Below are 16,990 nucleotides of genomic sequence, written 5' to 3' on the forward strand. Positions count from 1 at the left end.
CAAGTTAGGAAAGATACATGCTCCACAGAGTGTGGGCCTTCTCAGAGGCTAGAGTGGCCCTTGGCTGTGGAGGGACTTAGTTTTTAAGGGCTGGATAGTTTCATAGGCTAACAAATGGGAGGAATATTCTTGGAAAAGGAGTGGGATTTCCATGAATTGGGGCACTGTTGACTTTTATGGTCAGTTTCAGAATTGTCATGGAACCCGTGGGTGTGTCATTTATCATTCTAGGCTGGAGGTCTATTGGCAGTCAAATCTTCCACCATCTTGGACCTAGTTGGTCTGAGCCATTTATGGCATATCCTGTTCTTAGTGGTGGTGCCATTCTTCTAATGGTTGTGCCCTGCCTCCTTCCGGTTTCAGAATTATAAGAGAATCTTCTTTATGACTGACCCTTTAAGGACTCATTGATGAAGTTATGGTGTATACCATTTTCCTGAATTCTGTGTGTGTGTGTGTGTGTGTGTGTGTGTGTGAGAGAGAGAGAGAGATGTTTGCCTTCAATAATCTGTGGGAAAAGGAAAAGTACAGTTTAAAAAGCTCTTATGTAGAAGACATTAAATGTTGAATGGCTGTATTTGCATCTGAATTTGCTGCTTAGGGTGCCCTTAATTGCTGATGTGACTTTGCCTAAATTGTCTAACCTTCCTGAGTCTGAGTCTATTACCTCATTTAAAAATGAAGAAGGAAGTGTTGGGTTTCTACAATAACCACACTTCTTTAGCTTTAAAATGAGTGATTTTCAAAATAAGATCAAGGTAAGGAATGCTAGTATAAGACTGGACTCTGTAGGTCTTTCAAAGAATAACTTGCCCTTACTGACTGACCATGAACCTAACTCCATGCATCAACCCCCAACTAAACAGTCACACAGCCACGCATAAAGTTTATTCCCTTTTGCTGTAGGCTGAAATATGTTCCTCCAAAGATATTCACCTAAAATCCCTGGGGAAAAAAAAGTGAAGTGAAAGTGATAGTTGCTCAGTTGTGTTCAACTCTTTGCAACCCAATGAGCTGTTACGTAGCCCATTAGGCTCCTCTGTCCATGGGATTTCCCAGGAGAGAATACTGGAGTGGGTAACCATTCCCTTCTCCAAGGGATCTTCCCCATCCAGTGATTGTACCCATGTCACCTGCATTGCAGGCAGATTCTTTACTATCTGAGCCACCAGGGAAGCCTAAAACTCATCAATGATACCTTGTCTTGACAAATGTAATAAAATTAAAGATCTGGAGCTGAGATCAACATGGGTGTTCTGGGTTGGCCCTGAATTCAATGACAAGAGATTGTGTTCTTGTGAGACCCACACTGAGGAGAACAAAACACAGGGGACAAAATAATGTGGTGATGAAGGTATAGATTGGAGAGCTTTGGCCATAAACCAAGGAAGCCTAGAAATGTGGATGGCCACCAGAAGCTGAAAAAGGCAAGGGAGAACTTCTCCCTACAGCCGTGAGAGGGAGGATGGTCCTGCCCTGGCAACTAGATTTCAAACTTCTGGTCTCTGGAACTGCGAAAGAATAAGTTCCTATTGTTAAGTTATCGCATTTGTGGCATTAATAATTTGGCATTATCGACTCAATGGACATGAGTTTGAGCAAACTCCAAGAGATAGTGAAGGACCGGGAAGCCTGGCACATTGCAGACCATGGGGTCACAAAGAGTGGGACATGGCATAATGATTGAACAACAACAACAAAAAATTGTTAGAGCAGCCATGGCAAACTAATGCAAGATCTATATCTCTTTGTTCAATTAATTCCTACCACCATTAATACAAGTTTTAATTCTCCATACCCTCAGAGGACCTATTTCAGTAGCATCTTTCTTAAATATTGTGTTTTTTCTCACCTCCTGCATTTAAGATCAATCTCACCTTCCCCTTTCTCCAATGACATTTTATTTATGTTTGTTAAAATACTTCTACTATTCCACTGTCTATCTTTCTATCCTGCCTCAGTACCCTACCTGAGTATTGGCATAGAGTCAGCATTGTATAAATATTTCCTGTTCACTATGGGACTGTGACTCATTAATGCTGGATTAGGGCCATGCTTCAAGGAATTATATACAGTGCCAGTGCCTAACCTCCTGAATATTTGGCTGCTATCTTGGAAGTCGCATTATGTATTCAGTGTCTTAAGAAATAGGTGACTGGATGACTTGATGGAATACAAGTTATGAGAAAAGAAGGAAGATTTAAAAAATAACTTTAAATACTATAGTTACACTCATTTCAGTTCATTTCAGTTGCTCAGTCGTGTCCGACTCTTTGTGATCCCATGAATTGCAGCACACCAGGCCTCCCTGTCCATCACCAACTCCCAGAGTTTACTCAAACTCATGTCCATCGCATTGGGGATGCCATCCAGCCATCTCATCCTCTGTCATCCCCTTCTCCTCCTGCCTCCAATCCCTCCCAGCATCAGGGTCTTTTCCAATGAGTCAACTCTTCGCATGAGGTGGCCAAAGTACTGGAGTTTCAGCTTCAGCATCAGTCCTTCCAATGAACACCCAGGACTGATCTCCTTTAGGATGGACTGGCTGGATTTCCTTGCAGTCCAAGGGACTCTCAAGAGTCTTCTCCAACACCACAGTTCAAAAGCATCAATTTTTTGGCACTCAGCCTTCTTCACAGTCCAACTCTCACATCCATACATGACCACTGGAAAAACCATTACCCTGATTAGACAGACCTTTGTTGGCAAAGTAATATCTCTGCTTTTTAATATGCTATCTAGGTTGGTCATAACTTTCCTTCCAAGGAGTAAGTGTCTTTTAATTTCATGGGTGCAATCACCTTCTGCAGTGATTTTGGAGCCCAGAAAAATAAAGTCTGTCACTGTTTCCACTGTTTCCCCATCTATTTGCCATGAAGTGATGGGACCAGATACCATGATCTTAGTTTTCTGAATATTGAGCTTTAAGCCAACATTTCACTCTCCTCTTTCTCTTTCAGCAAGAGGCTCTTTAGTTCCTCTTAACTTTCTGCCACAAGGGTGGTGTCATCTGCATATCTGAGGTTATTGATATTTCTCCTGGCAATCTTGATTCCAGCTTGTGCTTCTTCCAGCCCAGCATTTCTCATGATGTACTCTGTATATAAGTTAAATAAGCAGGGTGACAGTATACAGCCTTTACAAACTCCTTTTTCTATTTGGAACCAGTCTGTTGGTCCATGTCCAGTTCTAACTGTTGCTTCCTGACATGCATATAGGTTTCTCAAGAGGAAGGTCAGGTGGTCTGGTATGCCCATCTCTTTCAGAATTTTCCACAGTTTACTGTGATCTACAGTCAAAGGCTTTGGCATAGTCAATAAAGCAGAAATAGATGTTTTTCTGGGACTCTCTTGCTTTTTCAATGATCCAGTGGATATTGGCAATTTGATCTCTGGTTCCTCTGCCTTTTCTAAAACCAGCTTGAACGTCTGGAAGTTCATGGTTCATGTAATGCTGAAGCCTGGCTTGGAGAATTTTGAGCATTACTTTACTAGCGTGTGAGATGAGTGCAATTGTGCAGTAGTTTGAGCATTCTTTGGGATTGCCTTTCTTTGGGATTGGAATGAAAACTGACCTTTTTCAGTCCTGTGGCCACTGCTGAGTTTTCCAAATTTGCTGGTATATTGAGAGCAGCACTTTCACAGCCTCATCTTTTAGGATTTGAAATAGCTCAACTGGAATTCCATCAGCTCCACTAGCTTTGTTCGTAGTGGTGCTTTCTAAGGCCCACTTGACTTCACATTCCAGGATGTCTGGCTCTAGGTGAGTGATCACACTTTCGTGATTATCTGGGTCATAAAAATCTTTTTTTGCATAGAAGATGTTTAGGGTAGTAAAAATAATCTGTATGATGATATAATGATGGAAGCATCATCATAGCTTTGTCCAAACTTTTAGAGTGGATAGTACTGTTGCAGGAAAGGGGATCACTTCCAAGGCCCAAAGCTGGGCTCTCGTCTAACACTCAGAAATAAATTGTCTGAGGAGACACATCTGCTGACAAAGCAAGAGATTTTATTGAGAAAGGGCACCCAGGTGGAAAGCAGTTGGATACGGGAACCCAGGAGAACAGCTCTGTCACATGGCTTGCAGTTTTGGGTTTTATGGTGCTGGGATTAGTTTCCGGGTTGTCTTTAGCCAATCATTGTGACTCAGAGTCCTTCCTGGTGATGCACACCTTGTTCAGTCAAGATGGATGCCAGAGAGGATTCTGGAAGGTGGTCAGACATGTGGTGTCTCGTTTGACCTTTCCTGAACTCTTCCGGTTGATGGAGGCTAATTAGTTCCTTGTTCCTTAGCAGGACCTCCTGTCATAAAACAACTCATGCAAATGGTTACTATGGTGCCTGGCCAGGGTGGGTGGTTTCAGTCAGTGTGCTTCCCCTAACAACTGGCCCCCTGAGAGACTTCATACTCAAGATACTTCTTGGGAATTGGGGCTTCCGCTAACAGTACCAAGTACGTAGTCTAACTTATGGACTTTGTGATAATGATGTGCCCAGGAAGTCCATGGTTATAAGTGTTCCCCTCTGGTGGGTGATGTTGATAATGGGGTAGGCTAAGCATGTGTTGTGGAAGGAGGTGTGTTGGAAATATCTGTACCTTCCTCTCAATTAGACTGTGAACCTAAAACTGCATGAAAAAAAATTCTTAATAATATTAAAAAGTGGGTGGGGGAATGGTAAGCAGTTGTGAAACATGAAGGGATATTTCTTCTGGAGCAGAATTGGAGACCCCAGAATAACAGGTTTATCTCCTTGCGCCCTTCAGTCAGTTCACACAGACAATTATCTAACATACACTGTATGTGGGATGGTAAATGGGGTGGTCTTAGGTTCAAGAACCCAAATGTTTACATTTCCTAATAGTATGGCAAAAACACAGACAGTTCTCCATTTATTGATGAGGCAATTAAGGCTATAAACAGCTACATAATTTTTGAGAGCAAGTCATTGCCTCTCTGAAACTGGATTTCATGATCTTAATGTATCAACCCGGAGGGGCCGCCCACCCTGAATCCTCTTTTAAAAAATGCCCCCCATGATTGTGCCATACTCGTAGTAGAACATTCCATCTCCCTGACAACCTCTATAAACCCAGAGAAAGACACTACTGGACCACCCAAATGTTAATTTTTATAATATGGAAATTCCTCATTGTATAATTATACCATAGCCGAGTTCCACATGCCTAGAACTATACCCATGTGTCAAGGTATGTCACTTACTGCATGTTTTTGCTTAAATCTCTTTAAAGTACTCTTTTTAAAATGATGCCTAATTATCTTTTTCCAGGGAAGGAAATGATGTTTATAACTTCAGCTCTAGGAAGTGTCCTTAGGAAAAAAAAGTTCAAAGTGATTTAGAAAGAAGAAAGCTTATTTCTTACCTAAAAAAAAAAAAAGTCTCTCTTGAGAAAAACACTAAAAACTATATTTAATTCCCGAAGGGGTCTTATGAGAAAAACAAGCAAATGAAGGAATGTGTTTAGAAGAGAAACTGTGTTTCAAGCTATTGCTCTAGTTCCTGTCTGAAAGCTATAACATATATATATATATAATCATATACATACATATATATATACATATATACATATAAATACACATATATACATATATATAATATATACATATATATATAATTTTAAAAGGATAACAGCCATCAAAGAGGAGCATATACACATAAACAAGGGGCAGAGATAGTCACATAGATTGTCTGAATTTATTCCACAGAGCAGATGTAGTTTAAGATATACCTAAAGTACTGAGCCCAGGTGGAGGCCATCAGAGACCACAGTCAGTGTTCCCGGAAAAAAATCCTCCCTATTCCAGGCCTGAAACAAAGGAATAAAGTTCATGAGATACTACAGGATTCTCCACAATATGCCATCATGGTGGAACTAGAAGTGTGGGTCACTTCCTAAGTGAGTAGTCCTCAGTGCAAAGACCTGGTCCAGGTGCTTTGCAGGGACACAAAGAGTTAGGTGGGATTGTACAAGGGTGGGGTTGAAAGTAAAGGAGAGAGAGTAAGTGGGGAGGGAGAGAAGTCAGTGGAGATGAGAGTGAATTATGTAGGGTAAATTTGGTTCAGGGACAGATCCAGGAAACTTGAGGTTTCAGACTAAAACTCTGGAGGTAGGGGTGAGGTCTCTAAATTACATCTCTAGGAACCTTATTCTGAGTCTCATTCTGGAATCAGGTTGAGGGACAGTATTTGAAAAATCCCCTAAAATAGAGGACATGGAATCAGATGGAATCATTTAGATGGATTCAGCCTCTTGGCAATCATTCAATAATTTGAAGTCAAAGAATACACAGGCTGGGAGAAACCTAATATTCTTAGAGTACATACTCCTGCCCCACACTTTTAATTTGTGATCTCTTTTAACTTCAAAACAGTCCCCTAGGATATATTTGTTATCTTGATTTTAAAAAATAAAGACTATTAGACACAGAATGATTAAAAAATTTTATCAGAGTCTCACTGCTAATGAGTAGTAGAGCCAGGAATGCATGCATTTTTCTATCACCAACATGCAAAATGGAGATGCAATATCAGACTTTGTTATTTGTGGAAAATAGGTTTATGGCTAGATTAACGTGTTCAAGGCAACTCTAGCTTCACAACCATCATTCAGTGTCCCTTTGAACATGCCTTGTCAGAAGTGACCCAGAGCTTCAGATCTGTAAGTGGTGGTTTCCTTTCGTAGGTGTCCCAAAGTGCTTGCCTTTCATTCATTTGTTAACAAATACTTACTGAGCTTCTTTTGCAAGCTTAGTAAATATGCAAGTGCTTAGACACATACATCAGTGAATAAAACTATTAATAACAAAAACGCCTGTTTTCAAGGAGTTTATATTCTATTTGGGAGTAAATGGGAAATAAATACAAAACACAGCAAAGAAGTAAAGTAAACAGCATGTTGAAAGTTAAGAAATGTTATAGGAAAATTAAAAAAAAATATATGGAAGATCTAGAGTGCTAGGAGTGAGGATAGACATCATGCTTCTAGGGTAGTAGACATGCATGTCATTGAGAGGATGAATCTGAGCAAAGACCTGAAGCAAATGATGGATTTGATGAGCTGAATTTAGAAATAAAAGAACCATTAGAACAAATACTCTAAAGCAAACATGTTTTCTTCAACATGATTCTTTTACTTTTAAGGAGACCAGGAAAACTGGTGTACGGTGAGTGAGAAGAAGAGGAAAAAATGAAGTCAAACTGGACGGGTAAAGGACAGATCATGAAAAATGTTCCAGGTCATTGCCTGAGCTTTGGCTTTTACTCTAAGTTAAGGGGTAGATGATGCAGAGGAAGATGTGATATGACTGAAGTTTTTAAAAGATTTAGTCTATCAGCTGTGTTGACAATATATGTAGGAAGAAGGTGGTCTAGGGTTGAGGTGCAAAGACTTGTTATTTGGCTCTTGTAATGGAAGATGGAAGAAGTCAGTGGCTCAGATGAGACTGGAATAGTGGATATTCTAGATATTTTATAGATTAGATTATGGATATTTTATAGACATTGATTCAACAAATCTGAGATGGATTTCATAGAGAGTAAGAGAGGATTTACTAGCCAATCTGATCACAGGACCACAGCCTTGTCTAACTCAATGAAACTAAGCCATGCCATGTGGGGCCACCCAAGATGGTCGGGTCATGGCGGAGAGGTCTGACAGAATGTGGTCCACTGGAGAAGGGAATGGCAAACCACTTCAATATTCTTGCCTTGAGAACCTCATGAACAGTATGAGAAGGCAAAATGATAGGATACTGAAAGAGGAACTCCCCAGGTCAGTAGGTGCCCAATATGCTACTGGAGATCAGTGGAGAATAACTCCAGAAAGAATGAAGGGATGGAGCCAAAGCAAAAACAATACCCAGTTGTGGATGGGACTGGTGATAGAAGCAAGGTCCGATGCTGTAAAGAACAATGTTGCATAGGAACCTGGAATGTTAGGTCCATGAATCAAGGCAAATTGGAAGTGGTCCAACAGGAGATGGTAAGAGTGAATGTCGACATTCTAGGAATCAGTGAACTAAAATGGACTGGAATGGGTGGATTTAACTCAGATGACCATTATATCTACTACTGTGGGCAGGAATCCCTTAGAAGAAATGGAGTAGCCATCATAGTCTGAAATGCAGTACTTGGATGCAATCTCAAAAATGACAGAATGATCTCTGTTCATTTCCAAGGCAAACCATTCAATATCACCATAAACCAAGCCTATGCCCCAACCAGTAACACTGAAGAAGCTGAAGTTGAACGGTTCTATGAAGACCTACAAGACCTTTTAGGACTAACATCCAAAAAAGATGTCCTTTTCATTATAGGGGACTGGAATGCAAAAGTAGGAAGTCAAGAAACACTTGGAGTAACAGGCAAATTTGGCCTTGGAGTATGGAATGAAGCAGGGCAAAGGCTAATAGAGTTTTGCCAAGAGAACACACTGGTCATAGCAAACAGCCTCATCCAATAACACAAGAGAAGACTCTACACATGGACATCACCAGATGGCCAACACCGAAATCAGATTAATTATATTCTTTGCAGCCAAAGATGGAGAAGTTCTATACAGTCAGCAAGAACAAGACTGGGTGCTGACTGTGGCTCAGATCATGAACTCCTTATTGCCAAATTTAGACTTAAACTGAAGAAAGTAGGGAAAACCGCTAGACCATTCAGGTATGACTGAAATCAAATCCCTTATGAAGTTAGAAATAGATTTAAGGGACTAGATCTGATAGACAGAGTGCCTGATGAACTAAGGACAGAGGTTCGTGACATTGTATAGGAGACAGGAATAAAGACCATCCCCATGGAAAAGAAATGCAAAAAGGCAAAATGGTTGTCTGAGGAGACCTTACAAATAACTGTGAAATGAAGAGAAGCGAAAAGCAAAGGAGAAAAGGAAAGGTATTCCCATTTGATGCAGCGTTCCAAGGAATATCCAGGAGAGATAAGAAAGCCTTCCTCAGCGATCAGTGCAAAGAAATAGAGGAAAACAACAGAATGGGAAAGACTAGAGATTCTTCAAGAAAACTAGAGATACCAAGGGAACATTTCATGCAAAGATGGACACAATAAAGGACAGAAATGGTATGGACCTAACAGAAGCAGAAGATAATCGGAAGAGGTGGCAAGAATACACAGAAGAACTGTATAAAAAAGATCTTCATGACCCAGATAATCACAATGGTGTGATCACTCACCTAGAGCCAGACATCCTGGAATGTGAAGTCAAGTGGGCCTTAGAAAGCATCACTATGAACAAAATTGGTGGGTGTAATGGAATTCCAGTTGAGCTATTTCAAATCCTAAAAGATGAGGCTGTGAAAGTGCTGCTCTCAATATACCAGCAAATTTGGAAAACTCAGCAGTGGCCACAGGACTGGAAAAGGTCGGTTTTCATTAGAGTTCCTAAGAAAGGCAATCCCAAAGAATGCTCAAACTACTGCACAATTGCACTCATCTCACACACTAGTAAAGTAATGCTCAAAATTCTCCAAGCCAGGCTTCAGCAATACGTGAACCATGAACTTCCAGATGTTCAAACTGTTTTTAGAAAAGGCAGAGGAACCAGAGATCAAATTGCCAATATCCACTGGATCATCGAAAAAGCAAGAGAGCTCCAGAAAAACATCTATTTCTGCTTTATTGACTATGCCAAAGCCTTCAACTGTGTGGATCACAATAAACTGTGGAAAATTCTGAAAGAGATGGGCATACCAGACCACCTGACCTTCCTCTTGAGAAACATGTATGCAGGTCAGGTAGCAACAGTTAGAACTGGACATGGATCAACAGACTGATTCCAAATAGGAAAAGGAGTACGTCAAGGCTGTATATTGTCACCCTGCTTATTTAACTTATATGCAGAGTACATCATGAGAAAAACTGGGCTGGAAGAAGCACAAACTGGAATCAAGATTACCAGGAGAAATATCAATAACCTCAGATATGCTGATGATACCACCCTTATGGCAGAAAATTAAGAGTAACTAAAAAGCCTCTTGATGAAAGTGAAAGAGGAGAGTGAAAAAGTTGGCTTACAGCTTAACATTCAGAAAGCGAAGATCATGACATCTGGTCCCATCACCTCATGGGAAATAGATGGGGAAACAGTGGAAACAGTGTTAGACTTTTTTTTGGGGGGGCTCCAAAATCACTGCAGATGGTGACTGCAGCCATGAAATTAAAAGATGCTTACTCCTTGGAAGGAAAGTTATGACCAACCTAGATAGCATATTAAAAAGCAGAGATATTTTGCCAACATAGGTCCGTCTGGTCAAGGCTATGGTTTTTCCAGTGGTCATGTATGGATGTGAGAGTTGGACTGTGAAGAAAGCTGAGCACTGAAGAATTGATGCTTTTGAACTGTGGTGTTGGAGAAGACTTGAGAGTCCCTTGGACTGCAAGGAGATCCAACCAGTCCATCCTGAAGGAGATCAGTCCTGGGTGTTCATTGGAAGGACTGATGCTGAAGCTGAAACTCCAATACTTTGGCCACCTCATGTGAAGAGTTGACTCCTTGGAAAAGACCTTGATGCTGGGAGGGACTGTGGGCAGGAGGAGAAGGGGGCGACAGAGGATGAGATGGCTGGATGGCACCCCTGACGTGATGGGCATGAGTTTGAGTAAACTCTGGGTGTTTGTGATGGACAGGGAGGCCTGGCGTGCTGCGATTCATGGGGTTGCAAAGAGTCGGACACGACTGAGTGAACTGAACTGAAGAGAGGATTTGAGAATAATATCCAAATTTTCTTGCCTGAGCAGATGTAATTATGAAGCTGCCATTAAATAAAAGCAAAAACCTATAGAAACGTGACTGAGAGGAAATACCAGGAGCTGTTTATTTAACAGGTTGAGTTTGAGATACTTATTAGATTTCTGTGTTACTTGTCTAAGGATGCATGACAAATTACCACTATCTTAGCCTCTTAAAATGGCACCCAATTATTAGCTCATATTTCCTTAGTTCAGAAGTCCAGATGGGTCCTTTGCTAAAGGTTTCACAATGCAAAAATCAAGGATCTATACAAACTGGGCTCTTATTTGTTGATTATGGGAGATAATCCATTTCTAGGTTAATTCAGGTTGTTATCATAACTCAGTTCCTTGTAGTTGTAGAACTGAGGTGCCTATAGGCTTGTTGGTTGTTATGGGAGTGGTCACTGTCCAGTCATTGTTCATGGTCCTTCCATCTTCATCATGGTAATGCTCCATCAGATTCTTCTCTTGCCTCACATCTCTCTGACTTCACCACCTGCATTCTTCTTCTGCTGCCGGCTAGAGAAAGCTCTCTGCTTTTAAAGATCTACTATGATTTGTTTAGTTCCACTCATACAATTTTTCTTTTTGCAACATAAGAACATAATCAGAGAAGTAACATTGAAGTAAGAGAGAATGAAAAGGTGAAAGTCACGGGAATCATCCTGAAATTCTCACTACTGTCATATCCCAGTGTAGAATGTTGAATAAGCAGTTAGATTTATCAGCCTGGAGTTTGAGAACAAGTTATCAGAAAGACTTGAAAGTTGGTGTCTGAAGTTTTGATTTCTATCTTCCCTACATGCTCCTTAAGCAGTTTGGAGCCAGTCACCAAGTGACACTTAGCCCAGGACAAGAATGGAGCAATTGACACAAGGTCAGACATTCAATTTACCTAAAAATTACCTGAAAGAAACATTTCAGTGACTTATTTTATCAGGTGGAGCTGTTAAGAATGTCATGCTTGCAGGCATACAGACCACTGACTAGACTGTTTGGTTGCTATTATTTAGAAGAAATCTACTTCAACCTTGATGGGAGGCGGTAGCTGTTCCCTAAATTGTTCATTTGTTCAATACTAAGTGGTCCGACTCTTCTCACCAACTTTAAATAGGTCTATGCCAAAGAAAAATTACATTCCATATCTTTTATTCCAAGAAACTGGTATCAGATCTAGTGCTAAAATTCAGCATTTACAGATGCAGAAGCCTGGCTGCTCAATGAGTGATGTATTGAGCATGTCTTCTGGAGGGAATAGTAAGTAGTTAGGAAGAAAGCACTTGGACTTATATCACTCATCATCTGGTGAATTAATTAACCTGAGGCTTGACTAATGGCAAGCTATTTTACTGTTAAGGGTGATTAATTAACAAATTCTCCCACTTAGGAATTAGTGCTTATATATGCACATATGCATATATCTGTGTATTAATACATCAGTGTGTGTACATACATTATATTATTAAGCATAATTATTTAAAATATTATTTTCAAGTTGTTTAAAAATAGTTTAAATGATTTAAAGGGAAAGCAAAAAAAAAAAAAATGCCTCTTCCTGGAAATTTCAGAGGCTGATGAACAGTCCCCATGGTCATGTTAAATTAACATCCAACAGAATAGGAAATGGAGCCAGGTGATGGTTTTCTTGTCAGAATCATTAGGCTTAATGCTAGAGGACACAGGACAAATGAACTGTAAAAGTAATCGTGAGCCACATTTTTTGTCATATGACACAGTCTCCATCTAAGCAGAGGGAACTAGGTGGGTTGGGACCGAAAGGTGGAGCGTACTGTGAGCAGCTGGCAGGCCATTTTTGCTATGTCTATTTCCACTTGAATTAGGGAGAAAGAAGAAATGAAGAATGCCTTGTGCTTTAGGATGAATACTGTTGAATCAGATGTTAAGATTGATTTAATAATAATATCAAGAAATCTAAAGGAAAGAGATTAATTTGATGATAATGAATCTGAAATTTGTCTCCATGAAAAGCAGATTATTTGGCTTGACGGTGATTGTGGGATGAGACTCAAGGGGCACAAGCAGCCCTTCCCTAATATTCAAAAAAAAATTCTTCATAAGAAAGAAAATACTTTTTGTCATTATGTTGAAGGGGAGTATTAGAATGAATGATTGGAAATTAAGAGCATCTAAAACATTTGAAATCAATGCAAGAATGGTCTTTCAAAATATATATACATATATATATATGTATTTTTTTTACTTGAAGTATTTAAACAAAAACTAAGATACCGCTGGTGAGGATTGTTTTCACATAGACTTGATGTCATTATATATGATATTTCAAACCTCTAAAGTAGTAAGAACCATTGGAAAATACCCTGATGCTGGGAAAGATTGAGGGCAAGAGGAGAATGGGGCAACAGGGATGAGATGATTGGATGATATCACTGAAGCAATGGACGTGAATTTGATCAAACTCCAGCAAATGGTGAAGGACAGGAAAGCCTGTCCAGTTGCGGTTCATGGGATTGCAAAGTGTCGGAATGACTTTGCAACTGAAAAACAATTCCAATGTACTTAAGGTTCATTGTGTTCGTACATAAAAGTTACTTCTACACTTTTTCTGAAGATCTATCATGTATCTATCATAATATCTCATGCTAGAGGCTCATGTCAGAAAAAATAAACTTTTTTTCCCCAAAAATTTATTCTCCGATTTTCTCAAAGGGATGGAACCCCAAATTTTAGTTGGTAACATTTTGCAGCTTCCTATATAGCTAGTTTAAACAAAAAATATGGCCAGTTCATGGTATGCCGAAGTGACATGTAGCGATTTTCCTAAATCTTTGTCTGAGATAGTTGTTTCCACCTCTGTTTCTTTAACCCCTTTACCTAGTCCTCCTTCCTGCTGACTTGATATCTACAGATGGAGAGAACTTACTGAATCTGGACTTTTTCTGAAAATGGAGATGATATCCCTGTTGGTGATGTATGTGTTAATTACCTTGCTCATGGTAAATATTTTACAATGTATACATATGTAAAATCATCAAGTTAAAAATATACATTAGGCTCTCTGCTCCTGCCGGTTGGACAGATAGCCGGAACTTTCCTGCTGTGCCAGCCGCATCTCTGAGACAAGATGGTGAAGGTCGGAGTGAACGGATTCAGCCTCATCGGGCGCCTGGTCACCAGGGCTGCTTTTAATTCTGGCAAAGTGGACATCGTCGCCATCAATGACCCCTTCATTGACCTTCACTACATGGTCTACATGTTCCAGTATGATTCCACCCACAGCAAGTTCCATGGCACAGTCAAGGCGGAGAACGGGAAGCTCGTCATCAATGGAAAGGCCATAACCATCTTCCAGGAGCGAGATCACGCCAACATCAAGTGGGGTGATGCTGGTGCTGAGGACGTGGTGGAGTCCACTGGGGTCTTCACTACCATGGAGAAGGCTGGAGCTCACTTGAAGGGTGGCGCCAAGAGGGTCATCATCTCTGCGCCTTCTGCCGATGCCCCCATGTTTGTGATGGGCGTGAACCACAAGAAGCATAACAACACCCTCAAGATTGTCAGCAATGCCTCCTGCACCACCAACTGCTTGGCCCCCCCTGGCCAAGGTCATTCATGACCACTTCGGCATCGTGGAGGGACTCATGACCACCGTCCACGCCATCACGGCCACCCAGAAGACCGTGGATGGCCCCTCCGGGAAGCTGTGGCGTGATGGCCGAGGGGCTGCCCAGAACATCATCCCTGCTTCTACAGGCGCTGCCAAGGCCGTGGGCAAGGTCATCCCTGAGCTCAACGGGAAGCTCACCGGCATGGCCTTCCGCATGCCCGCCCCCAACGTGTCCATTGTGGATCTGACCTGCCGCCTGGAGAAACCTGCCAAGTATGATGAGATCAAGAAGGTGGTGAAGCAGGCGTCAGAGGGCCCTCTGAAGGGCATTCTAGGCTGCACTGAGGACCAGGTTGTCTCCCGCGACTTCAACAGCGACACTCACTCTTCTACCTTTGATGCTGGAGCTGGCATTGCGCTCAACGACCACTTTGTCAAGATCATTTCCGGGTACGACAGTGAATTCGGCTACAGCAACAGGGTGGTGGACCTCGTGGTCCACACGGCCTCCAAGGAGTAAGGTCCCTGAACCCCCAGCCCCAGCAGGAGCACCAGAGGAAGAGAGAGATCCTCAGCTGCGGGGGAGTCCTTGCCCCACCTCGATCCTCCACCACACTGAGAATCTCCCGACCTCCACAGTTTCCATCCCCAAGGCCCTGAGGAAGGGGAGGGGCTTAGGGAGCCCTGCCTTGTCGTGTACCATCAATAAAAGTAACCTATACCCAGAAAAAATATATATATACATTAAAAATATACAATTTTAATTCTCAACTCTACTTCAATAAAGTTAGATAAAAAAGATACAAGGAGCCTGAATGTCTCAGAACTTTATTGAGCAAAACTCAATTGCCTGTATCCAGACTTTTTCATGAGAGAAAAATAAGCTATCTTTTATACTACTGTTGTTTTTTGTCTGTGGCATTTGAAATTTAATTCTTTACTGATATATAGCTGTATGAAAAACCTACAGTCAATCCTTCAGCAATTCTGAATTGTTAATAAAAATTTATCATAGCAGGTAGAAAATATTATGAAAATATTCAATTTTATATTTTTTGAATATTATTTTCAATTTGTTTAAAATGTACACCCCTTTTTCAACTTGCAAATGATATGAAAATTGCAGTTTATTTGCTTTTATCAAAAAAAGTAGTTAGTTGTACGACAGTTGTATTTAGCATCTTCAACATTCACAGTATAGACACATATTCTTGGGAGATCTACCAGATAACTAAAAACTGAACCAATACTCAGTATTCCTGGGGACTCAAGAACCCTCTGGGGAGAGTCCAAGCAGATTCAACCATATATTTAATATATGAATACATACTCTACTGACATCCTCATGGGACTCTGCGACATTGTGATTTAGTGACTTTCTAGCTGTTCATCTCAAAAGACTATTTTGATTCTATATTTTTGAGGGAAAGAATATCACATGTTAGAGTAAATTTATTGTACAAATATTAAAAAGCAATAATATTTCTTTTAAAAACATCCTGTTGATATCTCCTGTAGATATGAAATGTTTTATGTAATTGATGTAGCATTGCCAATAGACCATGGCAACCTATCTAGCACTGTCCTTTAAATGAACTTTACATAAGCCCAAGGAAATACCTCAGGTGAAGAAAAAGTATATTTTATAGGTTCAGGCATGTTTGACCAGATTCCAAGACTTATTCTTTAGAAAATCACTGAGATAATTCTCCAGGACCCATAGTCCACCTCTTTACAGAGAAGTCTCTAATCATTTGCAATTTAGGTTAAATATGACTTAACATAGCCTGGAAATTAATTTTTCTCCAAACTCCCAAAACATACTAAATTTTATTCAAAACATTTAAAATTGACTCTAATATTCTTGTATTAATATGTATATAAACATAATGTTCTGGATAGCAAACACAGATAAGCTTTTTGTTTCAAGATAATTGTTGAACACTGGAGTAGCATATCAGAGACACATGCAGGAGATTTTTTTTCAAAACACATGTGTCTGGCTTCCACACATAGCTTACTGAATCAAAACCAAAGCATTGTAGCCTAATAAACTCATTTGTTTCTCAAAAGAATGGAGCCTTCAAATTTTGGCTGGTCACATGTCTACCCAGAATGAAAACCACTTTGCAGTATTGTTTATAGCTAGCTTTGGCTACATAACATCCCAGATGATTCATGGACCCACCAACACTTAGAATTGCTCTTCAGGGCTTCAAATTAGCCTAAATCTAAGTGCTAACTGAGATTCTCCCCTTTGGGACCCTGACAAGTCTTGGCACACACTCAACTACTGGGAGCTATTAAAAATGCAAAAATAGAATCCCTCTACAAAACAAGCTGTAGAACAAAATATCAAGCTGCCTTTCTCCGTTGAAATTTTTAAAAGCATATTATGTAGTGAAACCTGAAATAAAGACATATAAGGCTCCACTTGAGTTTTTAAATGAAAGAGAATAAAAATGAAATGCAGTATTAGGAGTTCATTTGAAAGGTCAGCGAGCTCTGATCTCTTTACAGATTCACTGCTACTTTGTCATTGTCTATAATTGCAAGCTAATAGCATAACATATGCCTGAAGCCTGTGATCCTTGGGTACCACTTGGTTTTAAATCAGAGGGATTCA

General features: G+C 40.4%; 1 pseudogene; it reads left to right on the plus strand.

Annotated features, from left to right (window-relative positions):
• The first annotated feature begins 13,836 nt into the window (after nt 1-13,836).
• On the plus strand, nt 13,837-15,096 carry LOC122687611 (annotated as a pseudogene).
• The last annotated feature ends 1,894 nt before the right edge of the window (nt 15,097-16,990 follow it).

This window comes from Cervus elaphus, chromosome 31, assembly GCF_910594005.1.
Source record: "Cervus elaphus chromosome 31, mCerEla1.1, whole genome shotgun sequence".
In the NCBI taxonomy this organism is placed as follows: Eukaryota; Metazoa; Chordata; class Mammalia; order Artiodactyla; family Cervidae; genus Cervus; species Cervus elaphus.